We start from the raw sequence: 8,300 nt of genomic DNA, 5'->3' as shown, positions 1-8,300 counted from the left end.
CAATTAAAAAAAATTCTGTACACTGTGTAGTTACAAAATGCTGTCAGTTTTTAATGCTAAAAGCCTATTTTAGACATTACTTTCTTTGCTATTTGAGAACCGAAAAAGTGAGCAGACTGTACCTCAAAAGTATTTAGTGTTTTATTTTAATGTTGTATTAACGCTGTTTAAATTAAAGCCAGACAATATGCTAACTTCCTCTATTGTCCTTTGCCAAGGAAATTAACTGGCATTTTAAAATAACTTTAAACCACATATTGCTCCCCCTTTCTATAAGATTTACTCCCAAAGGATCTTGGGTAATAAACAATTTGGAAGGTAATATAAATGATCTCTGGACAATTTTAATTGTTCTCAGAGTACAATGAAAAGATGCTAAAACATCCCAGCAAATATTTATAAATGTTTTTAGCTCAACTCTCCATAAATCAGTGTTCTTTTTCATGTGTCTCGTAAGATTTACACCTGAACAATTTTTCAGAGATGAGCTCGCTGTGATTAAATAGTTAATTCAGTATGGGTACTTAACAGCTTGCTATTCCTGAGGTATAATCACCCTAACGTGCTAACTGGTGTTAGCTTCTTCTTTTTTTTTTTTTTTTTTAATTGAAACACGTGAAGATTTGTTTAAAAGTACCATTCTAATACTTCTTCGAAAGTGGCTTCTCATTGTACTTCAGCGTAAATATGAGCACCGGGAACAGTTTCATGGAGTTTAAGTTGAGTGAACATCGGCCATGAAAATCCATCACAAATACTTTTGGATCAATAGTCTGTTTTAAAAAAGAAAGAAAAAAACCACTTTTTTATAGTCCCTAGCTTTGCCATATGCCCGCCTTAAGTGGAAGGAAAATTAGTCACTTAACTATGTTTTACAAAAAGAAAAAAAGGGCTTGGAATGCTTTTTGTAAAACATCGTTAAGGGATTAATTTTCCTTCCACTTAAGGCGGGCATATGGCAAAGCTAGGGACTATAAAAAAGCGGTTTTTTTTCTTTCTTTTTTAAAATAGACTATTGATCCAAAAGTATTTGTGATGGATTTTCATGGCCGATGTTCACTCAACTTAAACTCCATGAAACTGTTCCCGGTGCTCATATTTACGCTGAAGTACAATGAGAAGCCACTTTTGAAGAAGTCTTAGAATGGTACTTTTAAACAAATCTTCACGTGTTTCAATTAAAAAAAACAAAACAAATCAAAACTCAGAAGCTATTGGTGGCACAGGGAGCAAATGAAGGGTTGCTATTTTTAAGAGGTCTTCTTGTGAGTCAGTCAGCTTGGTTTCACAGTGTCTAGCAACTTAACACCAATCAGCAGTGTAGTCAAAATCTCTGAACATTTCCTGCTCCTCTTCCGAAAGTATCCTTCGTTCTCGAGGTGGAGTCAGAATAGGTGCTTCTGAGGTAAATTCATCATCGAAATGACTAACATCTTCTCGTCCTCTTATGGTAGGTATAAATGGTGGCTTTACTTTTTTGTCCATCAGAGCGCTCCAATCAATTAGCCAGAAAAATGGGTGCTCTTTTACATCCTCTGCATCTTTCTCAGTAGCCCCAAGGCGCCGCTCAGGATTTCTTCTTAACAGACTTCTCATTATAGAAGTGGCTACTGTAGATAAGGACCTTGGATACCTTACTTCACCATTTACAATATTGTCATAAATTTTCTCTTCAACCTCACCACAAAAGGGAGTGTCACCAACAAGCATTTCATATATAAGCACGCCAAGGGCCCACCAATCTACAGCCCTTGTATAAGAAGTTTCTGTTAATACTTCTGGGGCAAGGTATAGAGGAGTGCCACAAAATGTGCTTGTTCTATCTCCATATCCCATTCCTTCTTTGCAAAGACCAAAATCAGCAATTTTCACAAAGCCCTCTGTATCTAGCAATAAGTTTTCCAATTTCAAATCTCTATGAACAATTTTGTGTTCATGTAAATACTGCAACCCAAGAACTACACAAGCAGCATAAAATACAGCTCTTGGTTGAGAAAAGACATCAGTACAAACGTGCATCATTAGGTCCCCACCGGCAGCATATTCCATTACAAAGCAAACATGCTCTTTGGTTTGGAAACATGCAAAAAGGTTCGTCAAAAAGGGATGCCTTACACTATTCACAGTTTCGAAAATTCTTTTTTCACGCATCAGGATGGCTACTTCACCTCCAGCCACAATATCTCCTTTCTTTAAGGCTTTTATAGCAAACATCTCATTTGTGTGTTTATATTCAGCTAAAAGCACCTTTCCAAAGTGTCCTCTTCCCAAGACAGCACAACACCTGAAATCTTGTAGATTAATCTGAAACCTTTGCTGAGATCTATCCTCAAGTTCTTGAATACCACTATATTCTAGGCCTGACTGAGGAGTATCAGGCTTGTATTCAGATTGAGATTTTGGAAGTATATTATTTCTGTCATTCTCAATATCAAAAGCAGTCTCTGAATCCTGTCCTGGTGTATCCAAAACTCTTAATTCGGAAGATTCATCTATTTCTCCAAGGGAAGAAGCTCGTGGTGGGGCTGGAGGAGGTTCAGGCTCAAGATCAAAGTCCAGTTTCACTGCTGTAGAATCACTAGCTGGAGGTGCTAGCTCAGGGACGTGTACATCAACCACTGGCACTGTAGTAGGCACAGGAGCTTGAGGGCTGAAGGTGCCAGAATGATTTACTGTAGGAATAGCTCTTCTTACTAGCCGTCTCCAAATGGCAATAATAATATTCATTTGAGGAACTCTGAGAAATCTTTTACCTGGAGTCCTTGGGCAATCTTTAATACCTTCTGGATCTGATACAACAGTATATGCATTTAATTCCTGCAGCTTGTGATGTCGTTCTTCTAATTTTTTATTTGATTTTTTCAAAATGTTGTCCACATAAGCCAAACTTTTTTTATCTGTTGTGACTTTCCTCAGATTTTCTGCTCCGTCTTTGATTTTCAGTTCTTTCCTTATTTTTCTCTTAATTCGATCCTTGATATCATCCAATTTCTGCTGCACCACTGTATCTGAAAAGTCTAATTTTTGAACAGCACTCACATTCTCAGAAAACGGAAGACTTCGGGAATCCCCCTGCAGTTCCGTGAGCAGAATCTCCCCCTGTTGGGGGTTGGACGCCATCGCGCTCCGGTATGGACTCCGCACATGGACGCGGCCGCCGCTGACGAAGGGAGCCTTCAATCTATTGTTGCTAGGAGAACAACGAGGGTCACTATTTGGCACATCTGGAGTCCTTGGGCAATCTTTAGTATCTTCTGGATCTGACACAACAATATGTGCATTTAATTCCTGCAGCTTGTGATGTAGTTCTTCTAATTTTTTATTTGATTTTTTCAAAATGTTGTCCACATAAGCCAAACTTTTCTTATCTGTTGTGACTTTCCTCAGATTTTCAGCTCCCTCTTTGATTTTCAGTTCTTTCCTTATTTCTCTCTTAATTCGATCCTTGATATCATCCAATTTCTGCTGCACCATTGTATCTGAAAAGTCTAATTTTTGAACAGCACTCACATTCTCAGAAAACGGAAGACTTCGGGAATCCCCCTGCAGTTGCCTGAGCAGACTCTCCCCCCGTTGGGGGTTGGACACCATCGCGCTGGTATGGACTCCGCACATGGACGCGGCCGTGGCGGCCACGGCGAAGGGAGAAGGCGGGACGGAGCTCGGAGTGGGGGTGAGGAGAGGGGAGAGAAAGAAAAAAAAACAACTAGGGATTCATGGAGGCGCAGCCCCTGCGGGAGGCGCGGCTTATTCCGTCTGGTTCATCCAGAGAGGCGGGGAACGAGGGCACTCCTAGCGGGCTTCCTCTCACTGCCTGCCGGCCGCCACCACCGCCCACACTGGAATGTTGGTCTAGTTGCTCTGGGTGACACCACAATCCGCCTCAAGCTTCTGTGTTCCGAGCACTGCGGCCACCTATTGCATTTTTTTAAAAACTTGGAGTCAATGACATGGATGACCAGTTAATCAAGGCTGCCCACTTGGATGCCTTTTTTCATGTCTCTGAAAATGCAGAGAATTCATCGAACATTCACTAAGCATCTAGAGCCGGGAATGGTGTGGACACTTATTAAATTATTGCTGAATAAAATAGTAAACCACACTTACTTAGAGGCTGGTCTTGCAGATATTACAGAAACACTTGTCAATCATAAAACAAGATGCATGTGTTCTTATAACCTGCTGACCAGTTTATCAAAGTTCTCCTCAGAGTCTTCCTTAGGTAATTGCCCTCTATTCAGCTGGTTTCCCTAGCAACAGCTGACATCCTGAGAAAGGCGGCTGTGGCTCTGCCTCAGCTCCATCCATTGCTCACTCTAGTGGGTTTCTGTAATTTTCCGTAGCAGCAGCACCTATGTTCGTGTTGTATTATCTTCTCATTGTTCTTGTGAATTTTTAAAAAATAAGGGTGGGTTATATATACAGTTTGACTCATTTCCATTAAAAACAATTAAAATGATTGATAAAATGAAAACAAACAAAAAATTCACCATCATAAATATGTCTCCAAGCTGGCAAGAAAGTAAGGAATCCTCAGATTAAAAACTGAATCGAGACAGGCACCCAGAAACAAAAGCAGAGACAACTTTTGCATTGAGGATATTTGCCATGAATTTGAGCCTGGGTGCGCAAGGTCTTGCAGGATATGGAAAAACAGAGACAAAGACTAGGGCCCAACCAGGTTGTGATTTAATAGAAACCCCACCCCCACATATAAACCCTGGACCCCAAAGCCTATACCCTACAAATAAACATGCTCTCTGCCCCTCTCCCCAGGGGACAGTGAGGACACATACTATCTGGAGTCACTGACTGTATTAGTCTGTTTTCACGCTGCTGATAAAGACATACCTGAGATTGGGTAATTTAAAAGAAAAAGAGGTTTAATGGACTCACATTTCCATGTGGCTGGGGAGGCCTTGCCATCATGGTGGAAGGCAAAAGCCATGTCTTACATGGCAGTAAACAAGAGAGAATGAGAACCAAGGAAAAAGGGAAACCCCTTATAAAACCATCAGATCTCATGAGATTTAGTCACTACCAAGTGAACCGTATGGGGGAAACTGCCCCCATGATTCAGTTATCTCCCACCAGGTCCCTCCTATAACCTGTGGGAATTATGGGAGCTACAATTCAGGATGAGATTTGTCAAGATGAGATATAAACCATATCACTGAGTACACAGGGAAAGTCTCCTTTGGGAATTTGCAACTATACACTGGCCCTCACATGGTTTGTAACCCAAATTCACACAATCTATGTTGTCTAAAAAACATACCATCAAAAATGTAGTTTAAAGTGATCCCAGGCTGGTAGTAGTGCTGCTTGCCTAGCGGAACCAAGTGCAGTTCTTTTCTGGAAGAACTACCTTGCTTCTAAAAACAGAAGGTAAGATATGGCCTAAGACAGAATAGTGAATTTAAAGACAAACCTGAAGAAACCACAAGAATAAAGCGTAGAGAGAAAACAAGATGAGAAACAGGAGAGTTTGAGAACCATGGAGGAGAGAATGAAAAGGACTAACACAGGTCTGATGTGAGAATGACAGGGAGAAAGAAAGAATCGGGTAGAAACAATATTCGAAGAGAGAACAGCTGAGAGGTTTTTAGAAAGCCATCTACAGATTGAGAAAACCCAGCTATGGTTGCGTGCAGTGGTTCAATCCTGTAATCCCAGCACTTTGGGAGGCTGAGGTGGGTGGATCACTCGAGGCCAGGAGTTCAACACTGGCCTGGCCAACATAGCGAAACCCTGTCTCTACTAAAAATACAAAAATTAGCCAGGTGTGTTGGCACACGCCTGTAGTTCCAGCTACTCAGGAGGCTGAGGCAGGAGAATCGCTTGAACCTGGGAGGCAGAGGTTGAAATGAGCCAAGATTGTGCCATTGCACTCCAGCCTGGGCAACAGAGCCCAGACTCTGTCTCCAAAAAAAAAATAAATAAATAAATAAAGCTATAAATATAATCATAAAGCAGGATAAATGCATAGAACTGCACTCCTGGACACAGCAAAATGAAAACTGAAAACCATGAGAAGATAAAGTCCTCCATAGAGAGAAGACATACAAACTTTCAAGAAGTGATGCTTAATTTGATAGCTTGCTTCTTAATGGCAACAATGGGGGCCAGAAAATGGCAGATCTGTACTGAGAGGAATAAAAACACTGATGCAGAAGTTGAATCCCAGGTTCCACATCTCTCAAATATGAGGGCTAAGTAGACACTTTTAAACAACCCAAAACTCAGAGAGTTTGCAACATTTAAACACCCAGTAAGGAAAATTCTAAAGGCTATTTTTTTCTGGCAGAAGAAAATGATCCCAGATGGAAAGTCTGATGTAAACAAAGGATTAAAGAACAAAGAATATGGCAAATGTGGGTAAACCAAAGCTAATATTGATGGAATGAAACATAATTAAAATATCTTTTGGAGTTAGAAAAGCATGATAGGACTAAAATACTTGGCAATAGCATACAGATGGGAAGAGAATAATATTGAGTTTCTTGTGTTTGGGGGGAGAAGGATAAAAATACTGCTTTCCTTTAGAATACAGTGTATACAACTTTCAAAATAGAAGAGGAAAAACAATGAGAAAATAATAATCAGTCCAAAAGAAGGTGAGAAGAGAGAAGAAATGAAGTATAGAATAAGGGAGAACAAACAAAAGCACAAGATAACCAGGTACAAATAAATCTAATTTATAAATTTAGTAATTATGACAAATATAAATGGACTTAAATCTTCAGGTACAAGGCTGTGTTTATAAAATGTAGTTATATGCTTTTTATCAGAGATAATATGAAATACTTACAACGGCAACAAAAGCCAAAATTGACAAATGGGATCTAATTAAACTAAAGAGTTTCTGCACAGCAAAAGAAACTACCATCAGAGTGAACAGGCAAGCTACGGAATGGGAGAAAAATTTTGCAATCTACTCATCTGACAAAGGGCTAATATCCAGAATCTACAATGAACTCAAACAAATCTACAAGAAAAAAAACAAACAACCCCATCAAAAAGTGGGCAAAGGATATGAACAGATGCTTCTCAGAAGAAGACATTTATGCAGCCAAAAGACACATGAAAAAACGCTCATCATCACTGGTCATCAGAGAAATGCAAATCAAAACCACAATGAGATACCATCTCACACCAGTTAGAATGGCCATCATTAAAAAGTCAGGAAACAACAGGTGCTGGAGAGGATGTGGAGAAATAGGAACATTTTTACACTGTTGGTGGGACTGTAAACTAGTTCAACTATTGTGGAAGACAGTGTGGCGATTCCTCAGGGATCTAGAACTAGAAATACCATTTGACCCAGCCATCCCATTACTGGGTATATACCCAAAGGACTATAAATCATGCTGCTATAAAGACACATGCACACGTATGTTTATTGCGGCACTATTCACAATAGCAAAGACTTGGAACCAACCCAAATGTCCAACAATGATAGACCGGATTAAGAAAATGTGGCACATATACACCATGGAATACTATGCAGCCATAAAAAATGATGAGTTCATGTCCTTTGTAGGGACATGGATGAAACTGGAAACCATCATTCTCAGCAAACTATCGCAAGGACAAAAAACCAAACACCTCATGTTCTCACTCATAGGTGGGAACTGAACAATGAGAACACAGGGACACAGGAAGGGGAACATCACACACCGGGCACTGTTGTGGGGTAGGGGGATGGGGGAGGGATAGCATTGGGAGACATACCTAACGCTAAATGGCGAGTTAATGGGTGCAGCACAACAACATGGCACATGGATACATATGTAACAGACCTGCACGTTGTGCACATGTACCCTAAAACTTAAAGTACAATAATAATAAAATTAAAAAAAAAAAAGAAGTTACATCTGCTAAGTTATTTTTCTGTAAGAAGCTGCTCAGGGAATGGCTTACATTGAATCATCCTGGAAGAAGCTCTCAGCCCTGGTACTTGATATCATAAGCCCAACTGCTGTTGCAAGCCCAAGAAAGGTATTCTGCTTTCTTAGTTAAGGGATTAAACTGCATCCTTAAAAAGGTTTTCAAGTAAGAATAGAAATGATAAATAAATTTATAATTTTGTGGAAGTTGGATACACATAGGTATTACAGTAAGTTCTCTAGCTAGTCTATTCTTTGCCTGTTTTTTCTTTCTCTGCTTTTAAATGTTTAAAGCAGTTAAAAAAGAGTGAGTTTCAAAGTATATCCTTAGACTCCTTAGGTTGTCCAAGACCCTTTCAGGGGATCCTTGCAGTCAAGACTATTTTCATAATATAAGTTGCTATATGCTTC

At 39.8% G+C, this 8,300-nt stretch overlaps 1 pseudogene; it reads right to left on the bottom strand.

Moving 5' to 3' along the window:
• Positions 1 to 1,301: 1,301 nt before the first annotated feature.
• LOC115833910 lies at positions 1,302 to 3,591 on the bottom strand (annotated as a pseudogene).
• Positions 3,592 to 8,300: the final 4,709 nt, after the last annotated feature.

Source organism: Nomascus leucogenys, unplaced genomic scaffold, assembly GCF_006542625.1.
Source record: "Nomascus leucogenys isolate Asia unplaced genomic scaffold, Asia_NLE_v1 001011F_60764_qpd_obj, whole genome shotgun sequence".
NCBI classification, from domain to species: Eukaryota; Metazoa; Chordata; class Mammalia; order Primates; family Hylobatidae; genus Nomascus; species Nomascus leucogenys.
This window is presented reverse-complemented; position numbering and strand designations above follow the sequence as displayed.